The 16,674-nt window shown below is 41.5% G+C and overlaps 1 pseudogene; it reads left to right on the plus strand.

The window, feature by feature from the left end:
- The first annotated feature begins 1,429 nt into the window (after positions 1-1,429).
- Positions 1,430-16,668, plus strand: LOC119775704 (annotated as a pseudogene).
- The last annotated feature ends 6 nt before the right edge of the window (positions 16,669-16,674 follow it).

The following is a 16,674-nucleotide window of genomic DNA, read 5'->3' on the forward strand; positions in this document are numbered from 1 at the left end:
GTCATCCCTTATTTGAAAAAACAGAAGACCCCAAATTACCATATGGGGACCAGTTGAATGTCACCATATGTACCTATAAGTCCCCCCTTTAGGATATATTTTACAAAATACATCTTCCACATTATATGTAACATAGGAAACCCTGTCCTCCAGGGGGCATCCTATGTTGCCCCCTGAAGCAACGCCTTGTGACATTCTGAGCCACTGAAGAGTGTGATTCACTTCACAATTAGCACATTCTGGAGTTGTAAAAGTTGAACTTTTGCTGCTGGATGTACCCCAAGAGTCAATCAGAAAAGCTGATATGGGAGCTGGCAGGGAGATGGACACTGTTAAGAACTGGGGTTTCACCTTCATAGATGGCAACTAGAGGCTGCATCTGGAGGGGCGCACCTATTGGTTCTGTCTGTGCACCTGTTACTCATCGACTAATCATCCTGGAGCTTAAGAGGAAGGAGACTGCCAGTAATTCTTTGCCTGAGTGTTTGCCAGTTATGGTACTCTGAGCTTCCACATAAATACTGTCTGTGTTCTTTTCCTGTATACAAACTTCTAATAATTGACTCTCGTTGTCTACGTTCTCTCAGGTATTTTCTCGTGTCGCCGGGGATCCTCCTTGTGAGGACCTTGTTCTGGTTACTGGATTCTCTCTCCTTGTGACGCTGTGACGCGGTTCCTTTCAGCAGTTCTTTGAAGTGCTTGAGTGGTTTGAGTCCAGAAATGCCTAAAACGGTGTATTTGTTGGTCAACAGAGGGGACGGCGATCTGTTTAACATCCTCAGGAAACAACGGTGGCTGGTAGCCTAGAGAGGCCTCGAAGGGGGATACTCCGGTCGCGGTGGAAACATGGGAATTATGGGCATATTCAACCCACGGGAGGAACTTATTCCAATCACAAGGATTAGAGGAAGCGAGGCAACGTAGGGCAGTCTCCAGCTCCTGTTTCATTCGTTCTGTCTGACCGTTGGTCTGAGGGTAGTAGCCGGAGGGGAGAGTATACCTGGCACAGAGAGAGGTGGCAAACTCTCTCCAAACCCAAGAAACGAACTGAGGTCCACGGTCAGACAGAACGTCCTGCTGGATACCATGCAGGCGAAAAACGTGCCGAACCAGGAGCTGAGCAGTCTGGAAAGCGGATAGTAGCTTTCTTAGAGGGATTAGGTGACAGGCCTTAGAAAACCGGTCAATAACGGTCAAAATGGTGGTCATCCCTTGTGAGGAGGGGAGGCCCGTTAAAAAAATCTAAGGCTATGTGGGACCAGGGACGCTCAGGAACAGGTAAAGGCTGGAGTAAGCCAGCAGGGGTGCGAGTAGAGGTCTTATTCTTCGCACACACGGGACACGAGAGGACAAACTCTCACAAAAGTTTGTGTGCGAAAGATGCCTGGGTGCGCAGAGAACTTCTCTGAGTGTGCCCACTGAATTAGACATGACCGCACAGATGACGGGACGAAGGTGCGGTTTGGCGGGCCATTACCAGGGTCGGGCTCTGAGAGGAGAGCTTGGGCGATCAGGTCCTCAACCTCCCAATGAAGAGCCCCGAAGGTACAGGTCGGGGGAAGGACCAAAGCTGGTTCTCCCTCTGAGTCCAGGGGTGCGTGTAGGCGGGAAAGAGCATCAAGCTTTTGGTTCTTGGTTCCTGGACGGTAAGATATTGCTAAGTGGAACCGTGTGAAGAAAAGAGACCAGCGGGCCTGCCTGGCACTGCATGAAAAGTGGGATTTTCGTCAATATGCGGCACTGTAGATTGTCGTGGAACTTCAGGTTAGCGGCAGTTTACGGCAATTTGCAGGCTTCGCCGAAAACTCCCGTAAATTGTCAGAAATTGACGTGGACTTTCTTAGGCAGTGTTCCCCCCATGCCTCCCCCCCATGGAATTCTAGGGGAGGCTTTAACATGTAAATGACCATGCTGTGAGCTATACAAATGCAAATCAGGGTTGCAGGGGGGGGGTTACTCCAAGTGACATTTTTCTAAAAGGTAAGAAAATCTCTGATACAAAGAGATCAGGCTCAGTATAGCCTCTTACATTTTAGCTTGAATTGATTTATTTAATGAAGGTATAGAGACCAAAACAGATCTTTAGCTGACAGAGCAATACATTTAGAGCAGTAATTATTAAAAAAAAAATTGCATTTAAGATAAAAAATAAAATGTTGTCTGTCAATATGCTCAATTCACAATTACTTAATTGGAAAAGTTTCAAGAAATGAGTCTGAGATGATTCACTTTATAACATGGCGCATTATCCTGTTGGAAGTAGCCATAAGAAGATTGGTACACTGTGGTCATAAGGTCCGGCCAGGTCAAGATCCGCAATTGCAATCGCACCAAACAGGAAAAAGAACATCGACAAATTCCGGTTCGTCAAATTAAAATATAGCAGCAACAGATCGGTGACTAGAAATTATAGCACAATTCTTATATATAAAAAAAAAAAAAAAAACTAACACCGTTTATTTAAATGATTGGATCCAAACTATTGGTTATTCACCATTGAGGAAGCAGATTTCTCATCTCCATCAAAATATTTATTTTATACCGAGGGACAGTGGCGGCCGGCCCATAGGGGGCGCTGGGGCACCGCCCTCCCTGATAAGAAGAGAGAAACGTAAAATATATTTTTAGAAATTAACTCATAAATGTCTGTTTTACTCTCTAGACTGTGTAACTATAAGCAAAACAAATTATATAAACTACATTTCCCTATCTACTGTCATTAATTTGTGGATTTCCACAGACAGACTCCTACCGTCTCTGTTCTGGGGGCTGTGATCAGACTGACCCACATTTGCAGAGAATCTGTCAATCATGTACTATTGCTAGGTGAATTTAATGGCCAATCAGCGTCTCGGAACTTTATGGTATTGGGGCGCTGAAAATATTGCGCTTTTACAGGCTTCTCTTCTGAACCCAAGCGCAGGTGCAGACAGTTAGAGGGAAGATGGCGAATGTAACGAGGGAGATGCAGCTTCCACCAAATTCGGTGAGATCCTTATTTATCTACCCGTTTGCCAGAAGAACATCCCTGTTGTATGATATGAACATTTCATTTCATGGTTATTGTGACTGTGACGAATCCACCTCGTCGCTTAAAACAACCTCTCTAACTTTGCGCGCCACACACACATTCCTGTTATACTGTGTTTGTGAGGACCAATACACTCGCGCTGAGATCAGTAGCTCTATTAACTTAAAACACACAAGCTGTTCCTGGTTACCTGCTGGCGTATTGAGGGTGCACACTTAATATTTCAGTGGAGTTAGCCGTGTGTGTGTGTGTGTGTGTGTGTGTGTGTGTGTGTGTGTGTGTGTGGGTGTGTGTGTGTGTGGGTATGTGGGGGGTGTGGGTGTGTACGTGTTTATGCGGGGACTTGTCATCTTCAGTCTGGCTGCGTCTTTGCTGGGTTCAAACCCAGTTTGGTGTAATTGAATAAGTCAATGAATCTGTGTAAAAGAATTAAGTTGTAAAAATTATTTGTTTTTGTACATCAATTGTTTGTGGAGGTAATATATGGACAAAACTGATTAATGAGAAGAAATCAGAAATAAGAGAGCCTGAGGTGAGGGGCTTAAACTATTTAATGAGGGCTGTGGGAAGAAAAGCGGCAATTTTTGTTTTCTGTTTCTTTGTTACATTGCTGGTAACTGGAGGGAGGCTGAGGCCCAGAGTATCTTGTATATGTTTAGTTTCTTTTGCACCCTGTTTTGAGTTTTTGAGCTCAATAAATCACCAACACCGGTAACCCGACTGAGACTGGATTCTTGGAGGCCAAAGAACCCCGTCACAGTGACCCAAATCATCACTGTTACTGTTATTATATAGTAAATTAAATCATTACTGTTAAATTGTATGTATTGTCCAATTGTTTATTTGAATTCTTATTCCGGGTTAGTTGGAGACATACACTAGGCTATATCAGCCCCACCAAAAATATTTTTCACCAGCCGCCACTGCCGAGGGACTTAAACTTTAATCAAATCCATTCAAAAGAAACTTCTTATTACAGGAATGAAAAGAGATGCTGAGTTTGGGAGTAGTGAACAAGTTCATTAAAAAAAGCAGTTTTGAATTATCCTTATCCCCGTTACAAAAATCTACAAAAATATATATATATATTTGGGCAGAAACTGAACATATGCTGGATGATGGTGGGATTTTTTTAATATGTCATATTAAATTAAGCGCTCACAGGGTTCATACAGGAATGAGTGACTCTAATTTAATGCTATTTTAATGCTATTTGAAATTATTTTTATGCCATCAACAAGAACCATGTACACAAGTTATTAGTGTACATGAAATATGAAGGAGCTGTAAGCAGAGTTCCATGACTCCTGTATGTATGTAAACACACACACACACACATACATATATACGTATATATATATCCTCTAGCTTTTTCTCCGCCTGGAGCGATATAATATATCTGACGAAATTGTTTTTATAAGCATTTTTTATTAAAGAATTATAAATACTTCGATAAACATATTTAAATAATTTTCGTGCCAATTAAGGCCTTGATTTAAAAAAAAAGAATGATTTTTTAATTATTTTTATTGATCCGCGGAAACCCTTGTTCATCTCGCGCATGCTCCCTACGATCTCCAAGAAACTCAGAGCGGCGCGGTGTGCAGCCACAGTGGAGGATGTATGCTTTGCTTTGAGCAGGCGGTCTGGAGCGGAGTATGTGGGATTTCGGGGTAAAACTCCTCTTGGACGCGATGGCGACTCTGCATCGAACAAGACGAACTCAAAGAAGAGATACTAGCGGTAAATATATGTTCGATTACTGCCTGCTAGGCTAAAAGCAGCCTAGCCTAAGCTACGGCTAATAGCAGCCTAGCCTAAAGCTACGGCTAATAGCAGCCTAGCCTAAAGCTACGGCTAATAACAGCCTAGCCTAAAGCTACGGCTAATAGTAGCCTTGCAAGAACAAGCTTTATTAAAGTGTATTTTTTGTGTTTCACAGGAAGCAGTACGCCGTCTTCACAACTCGGAGACTAATTGCAGGCGCTATGAAACGGAGCAAGGGTAAGATTTAAAGAATATGCTTTCATTCTGCGGTAAAAGGCAATGGATACGGATAGATACCGATCATAGCTTTACATTTTGTTTTCACAGACCTCCTATTTGCTCGGAGCCATATCAGCAAGTCCAGATTTACACGATGTTGATAAAGACGACATTGTGTGTAAGTGACTTGTTTTAATGTTTTCTCCTTCCTTGTTACTGTGACTTGCGTTTGATTTTTTATTCATACCACTCTCATTTAATTGTTTTCCAGCTGCCTGTAAGACGTATTTTGAGACGGTACGCAGGAGCTTCAGATATACGCAGCCAGCCAACACGTTGCGTGCGGAGGCTATCTGCTCGGAGTCGGGCCAGAAGAAAGAGGGTAAGACTTTATTTGGTGACTATTTTTCAGGTGCATTGATAGATGTGTTGTGTCCATACGCAGTGCGCTGATTCATTGTTTTTTTTTTCAGCTGCTGAAAGCGAGGCAGAGTGTGCTAGCAGATGAGGAAGTGGAACTCTGGAAGTTCGCCACCGTCGGCCTCATGTCCGACGAAGAAGATGGCGTTGTCGGCGGTGTCTCTGGATGGATTGTACGGTCGCCGCCATTTCGTAGGCCTGATCTCACTGAACTCTGTGTTAAGCTGCGGTCCCGGGTAGAAGCGATGCCGAAGTACAGGGCCACGCACAGTAGGCGTCTGCACATCGGACCTGCCTCGGAGGGAATGCTGCCAGTTACCTCCAACCCCGAGGAAGCAAACGGACCGTTCACGGAGTTGTAATTTTTAGATACGCATGTGTTGAAACGCGTTGTATATAGTTGTGTGTGTTTTAATAAAGCTCTTTCTTTGCATAAACAGCTTCCTGGCAAATGTTCATTTCCTGTATAAATTCATTCATGTCCTTGATGCTAGCCTAATAATTGTGTAGTAGTGTAGGATAACATAAATACACAGCATATGAATGAATAAATATATATTCATATATATATATATGTAAATTTATATGTAAATATATATATATGCCAACCAATCACGAGCGACTTTACTTGTTTAAAAAGAAGTGGTTCCGTCCAATACTCAGTAAGAAAATTAAAGCCTGGCGTGGCCACGTGTGGTTTTGCTGCCAATCACGAGGGATTTCACTTGTTTGAGAATAGTGGTTTCAGCCAATACTGAGTAGGTTATTCAAGCCAGACCTGGCCAGCCGCGCGGGTTTGCTGCATTCATATGCTAATTAGGGCCATTAGTACAGCTGATCGCTCTCCACATACGTCAGAGTCCGTTTCCGACAATTTGTGGCACGACAAACGCGGACAAGCGCGGGTTGCAAATTGTCGGAAACTGACGAAAATCAGGGAGATCTGCGGGAGTTTACGGGGGTTTACGGGGACGAAAATCTCACTTTTCATGCAGTGTGGGATTGAGACGCCTAGCGGCTTGGAGGTAGGCGAGATTCTTGTGATCAGTCCAAATCAACACGGGCTGCTCGGACCCCTCGAGCCAGTGGCGCCACTCCTCTAAGGCTAGCTTGATTGCCAGGAGCTCTCTGTCCCCCACATCATAGTTTAGCTCAGCGGCAGAGAAACGTCGGGAGAAGAAGGCGCAAGGGTGCAGTTTTTGGTCCTGGTCCGAACACTGAGAGAGAACTGCTCCAACGCCACTGTCCTAATTGCATTCTCTAAATTGTAGTTTTTAAGCCTGCTTTAAACAACTATGTCATGTTATTATACTTTTCTTTTTCAGTGACTCCAGAACTTACACTTGTTTTAATTGGAAACAATAATTCCGTTGAGATAGGATCAAAAAATATCATACTTGACAAAGACAAGGAGAGAAATGAGAAAGAGTTTTCATCCCGACTTTATGACCTCCTAGGTCGTCACATATCTTTCATAAACATGCTTGGGTTTCCAAGCATTGACACAGTTCCAATAAATGCAGAAGATCCTGTCTTTATCTTACTGATATCAAATGGCCAGCATGAGAGCCAGTACACCTCTGGAATGCAGTGGCTAGAAAGAAGATTTGGGAAGGAGCACAGTTCTTATGTAATGACAGTTGTGACTCATGGCCCAGATGAAATTTGTGAAAGTGCCCTCCAAGACTTGAAAGCAAAGAGCAGTTTTTATGAAAAAGATACCATACATGTACAAGAAGTATGATGGATGAAAATGAGATAATTACTCTATTGCAAAAAGTTGATGACATGGTCTCTGAGAAAAGACTGATGGCGGAAAGAAAAGACGTCCAACAATCTGCAGCATTAAGGACAGGTAAGATTCTTAAGATGACTTGGATCTGTTTTATTTACTGTGCAAATTATTGTGATATACAGTGCATTCCAAAAGTATTTGCCCTCCATTAACTTTTCGAGCTATTGCCAGATTTTAGGCTTCAATTAAAAAAAATTGCAATTTTTTTGTAAAGAATCAACAATAACTGGGACACAGTCATGAAGTGGAACACATTTTATTGTTTATTTTAAGCAGTGGAACAGTGGTTACCACTGCTGCCTTGCAGCAAGAAGGTTCCAGGTTTGATTCCCCGCCTTTCTACATGGATTTTGCATGAGTTTGCTTCCTGTACATAAGGGTTTTCTCTCCGGGTACTCTGGCTTCCTCCCACGGCCCAAAAACATGACTGTTAGGTTAATTGGCTTCTCTAAACTCCTTTGGTTTAAATTATTCAACCCCTTTAATTTCAGTGCAGCAAACTCAGAAATGCAGTGAGGATCTCTAGATGATCCTAGGTTGATCTAAATGACTGATGATGATAAATAGAATCCACCCGTGTTTAATAAAGTCTCCGTAGAAATGCACCTGCTCGGTGAGAGTCTCAGAGGTCTGTTTAAAGAGCAAAATGTTATGTTTGGCGTAAAAGAAAAACAGCTCATCACACTGAATGCACCTGTCCATTGTCAAACATGGTGGTGGCATCATCATGGTTTGGGGCTGCTTTTCTTTAAAAAGGACACGGAAGATGATAAAAATTTACGGGAAGATGGATGGACCCAAATACAGGACTATTCTGGAAGAAAACCTGTTGGAGTCTGCAAAAGACCTAAGACTGAGACAGAGATTTTTCTGCCATCTGTAACAAACAGAATTTGAGAACACAGAATTCAGCCTGAACAAAGACATGCAACAGTTTATTGAATAGAAAGATGCAGCAGATTGTGAAAGACTTGTCTGAGACTGGAGCTGGATCTCTTTGGATCTCTGTAATGAGAGAGGGAATATTAGTGACCAGGACAGACTGAGAATTCTGGACCACCAAAATCACTGGTGTCACCACAATCACCGGTGACGCCAGTTGGTGTGTGATGTCACCAGTGATGGGACTAACGCCGTTGAAAGTAACGGCATTAGTAACGCCTTTTTTTAGTAACGAGTAATCTAACTAATTACTTTGACTGGAACTATAACGCAGTTACCATTGCAGACACCCCGTTACTGCGTGTTACTCACGTCGCACAATGAACCTTTTTTTCATGATAGGACTCGTGCGCGCCTTGTCATGAGAGAGGGGAGGATGAGATTGGCTGATGTATAGTGAGATTGCATCTGTCAGTTGGGTAAGTGGATGTTTCCGCTGGCGGGTGTTAACATACAGCACACACAGAGAGATGGAGAGTGAGGAGGGCTCAAGCAGCAAAACAGCGTTTTCCACATGGAAATACCAGCGTTACGTCGAGCTGCGTTTCCCCATCAGATACGGTTTCCCCTGCATCTCCGCACAGCGCAGGCGGCACGATTCACCGCTCAAGCGACAGGAAACGCGCATGCTCGCTAAAGGCGCGTAACAGCCGCCCTCTGCTCGTGCCACAGGAGAACTATGGAGAGTGTAAAAGATTAAGTGTTAGCCTATATGGAGAAAGGGAGAAATCTAGATAGATAGATAGATAGATAGATAGATAGATAGATAGATGTTGCAGTATCTATAACAACCCAAACACACAGGATTTCAGAATTAGACATCCCCAGTTATTAATTTCATACACTACATACATTTCATACCCCATATTAAGCAGAGGGAACGCTATCTGACGGGGTTTATACGCCCGTCAGATAGCGTTCCCCCCTGCTGTAATTTACGTTGAGTTGCAATAAATGCAAAACTCTGCAGGTTCTTGTCTTTGTCTTCCACTCTATTCAGCTGGCTTTTGAAACACACGGCGAGAAGGTGGGGGCCGGGTGGTGAGGGTTACGGGGGCGAGAAACGCAAAAGTAACGCAATAGTTACTTTTACTAGTAACTAGTTACTTTTATTGTGGAGTAACTCAGTTACTAACTCAGTTACTTTTTGGGAGAAGTAACTAGTAACTATAACTAATTACTTTTTCAAAGTAACGTGCCCAACACTGGATGTCACTGATTCTTGTTATTGTCATGGTTTTAAGGTGTTTGGCCCACATGCAGACACAGATGGGGGGAAATAGAAGCAGTGTAAGATTTTTATTGGACAACACAAAAATAAGGTCAATTCAGAAGAGGGGGCCGCAGGCGAGGTTCAGGACATCAGTGTTCAGAGTTCTGCGGGAGGAAAGAGGAAACTGATTAAGACTAAAATCAGTTTCCTCTGAAGAAATGCCTACCGTGACATAAAGTGGATGCTGCGAGAGATGGAGTTGGAATACACACTTCTCTACCCTTCCCAGCTTAGCATCAAGCACCGGGGATCCGCTAAGTTTTTCTCCACACCAGCTTAAGCAAAACATTTTCTGAAAGATCTCCAAAGTGAGCAATCTAAAGCTGGTCAAAGGGACTGTAGTTTCCAGTCCACTGTTGCAGACGCTGATGAACATTTTGTTCTCTAAAGGCACAAAATCACTGCTGTTTTGCTTAACATATCGTAATCTTTCACACTGTCTTTTGTTCCTACAAAAAAGCTTGGGGCTTTGCGGCCTCCACGAGACAAAAAAAAGGTAACAATAATAGAATAAAATAAAAAATAAAAAGGCACGGTTGCGGTTCTGGGAGTGTGTTGCAGTGTTTCCTGTTCTTCCCACTAGATTATTTCAGGGAGCTTTTGGGCTATCAGCTAATTTGATACAGCTGCCGTCAATTTTGTTTCATCATTAAGGGTACGAGAAGAACCTGCAGTAATCACCAGAAATCGGAAGACACAGAATTAATCCAGAAACCAGGAGAGATGTTTTAACAGTGTATTGGAATGTTAAAACTGCTGCATCAAGATTGCACAACAGGTTTGACACAAGACATGTGAAAGGTGGGATGGATCTTCATGGTCAGAGGGAGCTGGAGGCATCACTGCTTAAGTGAAATGGAAGGGACCAATGATACGAGGAGCCAATTTCCTGCATTTCACCCTTAATGACAGGTCCTGGGTGGAGAGCCACACCTTTTCTCCCACCTTGTACTGCAGTGCTGGCAGGTGATGATGGTTGGCGGCCTGGGACTTATAGCCTTCCTAACCTTTCTCCAAGCTCATCGGCATCCCAGGGCCGATAGTCGGGCAGATGCAACATAAGAATCCTTCTCTTGAAGGAACTCCTATGGCAGAAATCCATAAACAGAATAGAAAAAAGAGGGACCAGTGGTGCTAGAAGACATGAAGTTAATGGCATACTCAACCCATGGTAAGATTAGTGCCCTTCGAGTAGGATCATACTCACAGGGCAGGCTGAGTTTGGTCTAGACCTCTCATCTGTCTTCGGGTGTAAGCCAGATGACAGGCTAACAGAGATCCCCAGCAGAGATCAGAAGTCCTTCCAGTATTGGGCAACAAATTGTGGACCTCTGTCAGAAATTATGTCTATGGGAATAATGTCAAAGCAGTAAACCTCCTTGGCAAGAAATTTGCCCATCTCTTTTGCAGAGGGAATTTTCTGTAGAGGAACCAGGTGAACCATTTTGGAGAATCTGTCAATTATTGTGAGAATAAAGGAGTTACCTTCAGATACAGGCAACAGGTGGTGAAATCCATGGACATGTGGGACCAGGGCTGTGAGGGCACAGGAAGTGGACGTAACAGGTCAGAGGGAGGTCGATGAGAGGTCTTGGCTTGATTGCACCGTGTGCATGCAGTGACAAATTCCTTGATGTCTGAGCTGTTGTGAAAAGGCAGGTGGGGACAAATTGGTCTGGTTTTTGTGAAATCGCTTTTAAATTTGAAGTTTTGTAATGTTAGATTTTTTTCTGCCTTTCATAGTGCTCTATGAGTCACACATATAATATGTCTTGCACTTTGCGCAGTTTTGTGTAAGATTTTCTTTACTTAAGATTTTAAAACAATTTGTGCAAAACATGTTTATTTTAGATAGGAAGAAAGTAATTTTAGATATGAGTAAAGGCCCAATACACATAAATGGGAAAAGGTAACATAATTTGTACTAGTAAGAATTACATTTCAGATTTTTGAAATGCTCATTTAATATAGGAGGAATACTATTAAAGATGTCTGAAATACATATCAAGTCAAGCAAATATGTTAAAATGATATTGTAATTAGTAAAGAGCAAACCCCAGCACACTTAATGGGAGACGTGACATTATTTGTACTTGTAAGAATTATATTCAAGATATCTGAAATTCTCATACTATAAAGGAAGAATGTTATTTTAGATGTCTGAAATGTTTGTTTTGACTAGAAAAAAATACATTTTAGCTATCTGCATTACATGCTCAGTCAAGCTAATAAACATCAAAAAAGTCTGCCATACACATCCTGGTGTTTTGTTGTACATATGTGGGAACTCCCATGCTCTCACAACACTGTTCTCTACTTTGGCTCTACTTTGCTCTCAGGACTCATACTTAAACCTAGGCTGGTTTATGCTTAAAGCATCAACATTCTGCACAGAGATGAAACTGCTGTTCCCAATATTCCGGGGAAGTGAAGGGCACAGGCTGTGAACATGGGATGACTGAATTTTATATAGCACTGCTGGATATTTTTACCCCTGAACTTGTCGACACATTTTTATTATATCCAGAGCCATGCAGACATCACTGAAAGGGTAGATATTAAAAGAAAAAAAAAGGCCACATATTCTCAGATTCTAAGGGAGGATTATTATTTTGATTTTATTAAGTTATTTTACGGCACGAGTCAATCATTTATTATAGTGGGCTGACAAGAAAGGGGGTATGAAAGAAGGGGAGAGATATGCAGCAAAGGACCACAGGCTGGATTCGAACCTAAGTCGGCCACATTGAGGACTGAGGCCTCCGTATATGGGTCATGAGAGCCAGAATTTTAAACAGATTTAAACGTTTATTGTGTATTATAAAATAGTAAGTATGGAGACAAACAAATAGGGGACCCTATAAATGGTAAATAATATTATTATGCCTTCTTATTGGAGAGAAGAGAGATACAAAAAAATAAGAAAAAGATATGTTATGATATGTTATGATCTAGACCACCAAACATATTTTGCTTTTATTCAATTACACTGTTCTCATAAACAGAGTTACATAATACAACGTCTTAGGGGTTTGTAGTAGCCTGAATGTTGCAACAACAACGCACTTTTTAAAAGATAAAAAAAGATGCATGGTGAGATAAAAATTCCCACTCCTCCTCTGTCTCTTCTTGCTCCAGGTCTCTAGACTAACTTTTATATAGACAATACATAGGGACAAATAAAAGATCAACTCACAATGTGGCCAGCAAAAATTTTGCTATTTGAAGCACAGTTCTTCAAAAACTTAGTGAGAAAAGGTTGGTGCTTCAATTGCTTCAGCTAGCTGAATTTTAAACATTGAATAGCTCCAGATAAATATTTTATGTACGAAGACTGTGTAAACAATAAAAACTATTTTTCTTTATCCCTTTGCAGCTGACGACACAGACTCTGATGAGGAATACATGGTAAATAGCATTTTTATGTGCTTATATATCTTCAATACAGATTATATATATATATATATATATATATATATATATATATATATATATATATATATATATATATATATATATATATATATATATACACACTAGCGTTCAAAAGTTTGGGGTCACATTGAAATGTCCTTATTTTTGAAGGAAAAGCACTGTACTTTTCAATTAAGAGAACTTTAAACTAATCTTAACTTTAAGAAACGCACTCTATACATTGCTAATGTGGTAAATGACTATTCTTGCTGCAAATGTCTGGATTTTGGTGCAATATCTACATAGGTGTATAGAGGCCAGTTTCCAGCAACTATCAGTCCGGTGTTCTAATGGTACAATGTGTTTACTCATTGGCTCAGAAGGCTAAATGATGATTAGAAAACCATACCCAGTGGACAGCACTTGATTGGAGCTAATTTCATCCTACAACAGGACAATGACCCTAAACACACCTCCAAATTGTGCAAGAACTATTTAGAGCAGAAGCAGGCAGCTGGTATTCTATCGGTATTGGAGTGGCCAGCGCAGTCACCAGATCTGAACCCCATTGAGCTGTTGTGGGAGCAGCTTGACCGTATGGTACGCAAGAAGTGCCCATCACCAAACATCACCAAAACACCAAACGCGTCATGAGCGCGCACGTGCGCGCTTTCAGGAAATCCTATACACTACTGTTTATGCTCTAAAAACATTCTAAATTACTTCGTTTCGAGTAAATTCTGGATGCTACCCACTCAGGACACTTGGAATACATTGGACGAGCAGTATGGAGGAATATTGACACGTTTTTTGTGGACTTTTATGGACCTTTCTGTCTCGGTCACCATAGACCTCCATTATTTGAATGTCAGCAGACAGCAAGAAGCCTCCCAGATCTCCAGATGCATTTGAGATATCAAAAAAGTACTCCAGAGTGTTGTTCAGCATGGGGGTGAGTAGAAAATGAAGGCTAATCATGTTTTGGGTGTACTATTCCTTTAAGGACCTATATTGAAGCTTTAGAGAAACCTGTAGATATTTAGAAGGTATTTTTAACCCAGTTTTACACATTTTAACATTCAATTCTAAGAATAACCAGCTTGGCGCTGATTCCCCCCTTAAAAATTACCTAGTCAGACTTAGTAACTTTGAATGTCAGTGTATGAAAGAACGTAATTCCCATGTGGACCCTTGCGTTAACCTAACAAGCCGGTCGGCTGACAAGACACAGCAGTTGCTGTACAGAGAGTTCCAGATGCTGAAACCTTGAAGACTACAGAACTTGCAGGAGATAAGATCCAAGCAGGTGAAATAAGGCAGGATAAAACAGAGGGTCAAGCCAAAGTTTGTATCAAGGGAATGCTCAGGATTCAAAACCAGGACACCAGAAGTCCAAAGAGGTTCCGAAGGGAAATCCAGGTCGGTGACAGGAAGCAGCTCCAAATTTGGCGATCAAGCAGGAGTCCAAAGACAGTTCAGGCAAACAGATTAATCAGGAACAGGCAGGCTCAGTGGTTGAGAATCAGAAAAGGATTAGGTAATAAGAAACACTGAGGTAAGAGCTGAAACGCTCTCACCACTTGCTCAAGAATAATCTTGCCAGACATCTGGCAGCAGGCAGGTAAAAAAAAGATCAGATGTGAACAGGAGGGCTCAGAGGTTGAGAGGCAAAAATCAGAAACACTAAGGTAACCATGGACACACTCTTCCCACTGGCTCTGGATACATATTCTGGTGCTGATGAGTGGTAGCAGGCAGCTTAAATAGAGACAGGAGCAGGTAAATCACATGAGCAGCAATTAGAAACCAGGCAGAGGCAGACTGGTGAATGAAATTAGTAAATTAACCAGTCATCAGCGCCAAGATCATGACATATACTTTGTTATTGGTTTTGGAAATGAGAAAATATTGAACTTTTTACCCCATCAGCCCCAAATTATTAGGTTATTACATTTCACAAGAGGAGCTCAGATTGCTGTTTGGTAGCTTGACTGTGCTGGTCGGATCGTTCAATTATTTTTTTCCGAAAGGGATAATAATTAGATGACTTTATTCTATCATAACTTGATTCTCATAATGTTAAAGCTTCATTCTCATAATATTATGAGAATAGAGGTGTAATATTATTACTTTTATCTCATAATTTTGCGAGAATAAACTTGTGACCTTACCATTTTATTGTCATTATTTATTTATTTTTAGTCTGGCCCTAATACTCCAATATATTAATCCTGTATAATGAATAAAGAATGAATGTTAAAATCTGTTGACATTATCTAAAGTTTCATAGAAAAAAAATCTACTGCAATTTAGTTTTACATAACCTTAACTACTTATCTTTAGCTTTCTATGAAAAGGCGGGTGAGGGACTTAAAAGAAGAGGTGAAGGAGAAAAGTGGTGCATATTCAGTGATGTGGTTCCAGGGCCGGAGTAGGACTAATGGAGTCACAATACATGCAAAAAAGCATGTATTAAAATTTCAAGTGAAATATCTACTCTGCTTATTAAGATTTTGGTTAACTACTACTAATAATGTAAAGCTTGGTGGAAAAAGTAGCTAAAAATATGAGTACCACAAAATAATAAAAAGGGGAATTTTTTCAAACATTTCAGTTAATCGTCTAATAGTATATATTTTGACTTCAGCTTTTACTATTTTTTCTTGCTTTTATGCATAATAATTTATAATCCACTTTGTTTCTGTTATACATTTTTCTTGAAGTCATTATTTTACCTTTGTGTATTTTTTGCAAGGGCTTTTTCGTTTTTGATCCCTACCATTCACTTCAATGAATATAAAACTAATGCAGACAAAAGAACTTGCGTGGGCACACCTGTGGAGTCTGGCTTGACCTTTCCGGGATGGATAGGTCCTGGAAAGGATGCAATCCTCACATTAGGTGAAGCCTGGCTTTATCTCTAATCCCGGACTGGATTCTGCTTTTGTTAAATAGGCCTCTGCTGTGGCAGGAGTCCTTTTCACCAGGAGGGATATGGGAATGAGAGTAGGGCTGGGGAAAAAAATCGATTTAATCGATTTATCGATTTTGTAGTTTAAAACGATTTTTATTTTGCAAACTCGAGTTTTTTGTCAAAATAGTTTTTTCGGACTTTTCCGCGTTTCTTCCTTGTGCGTTACTGTAGCGCGATATTATGAGCCAGCCCCCGCCCTGCGTAAACACAGTCAAAACAACATAGCAGCGTGTAGCAGAGAACTAACGTCAAAGAAAGGCACAGGTAATTCCGTAATTTGGAACTCGTTTGGTTTTGATGCAGCAGACCAAACACAGACGAAGCCTTGCTGCAAAATTTGTTTCAAGGCTGTTGCTACTGGAAGCAGCAGTACAACAAATCTTTTCCAGCACCTGAGGAATAAACATCGCGAAGAATGGGAAAAGTGCAGCCGGCTCCGTAGCGAAAATGCCTCCTCTAGCACACCTGCTAAAAAGTAAACTACACTTCCTGAGAGCTTTACAAACTATGTGCCTTATGATAAGAAGGGAGCGCGATGGAAAGCGATTACAGAGGCGATCACGTTTTATATTGCCACAGACATGCTGCCAATTTATTCTGTCGAAAAGCAAGGCTTTAATCACATGTTGCAAGTATTAGATGCGAGGTACGATGTCCCCAGTCGCAAGTATTTCGCCAATGTATCGCTGCCTCACCTGTACAATACAACTCGGGAAAAGATCCGCAGTGAGCTGGAGGAGATGCAGTTTTACTCAGCCACAACAGACCTGTGGTCCAGCCGGACGATGCAGCCATATCTGGGTCTGACGGTTCACTACATCAACAATAGTTAGACTCTG

The sequence above is a fragment of the Cyprinodon tularosa genome, unplaced genomic scaffold, assembly GCF_016077235.1.
Source record: "Cyprinodon tularosa strain WSP-4 unplaced genomic scaffold, ASM1607723v1 ctg89, whole genome shotgun sequence".
Classification (NCBI taxonomy): Eukaryota; Metazoa; Chordata; class Actinopteri; order Cyprinodontiformes; family Cyprinodontidae; genus Cyprinodon; species Cyprinodon tularosa.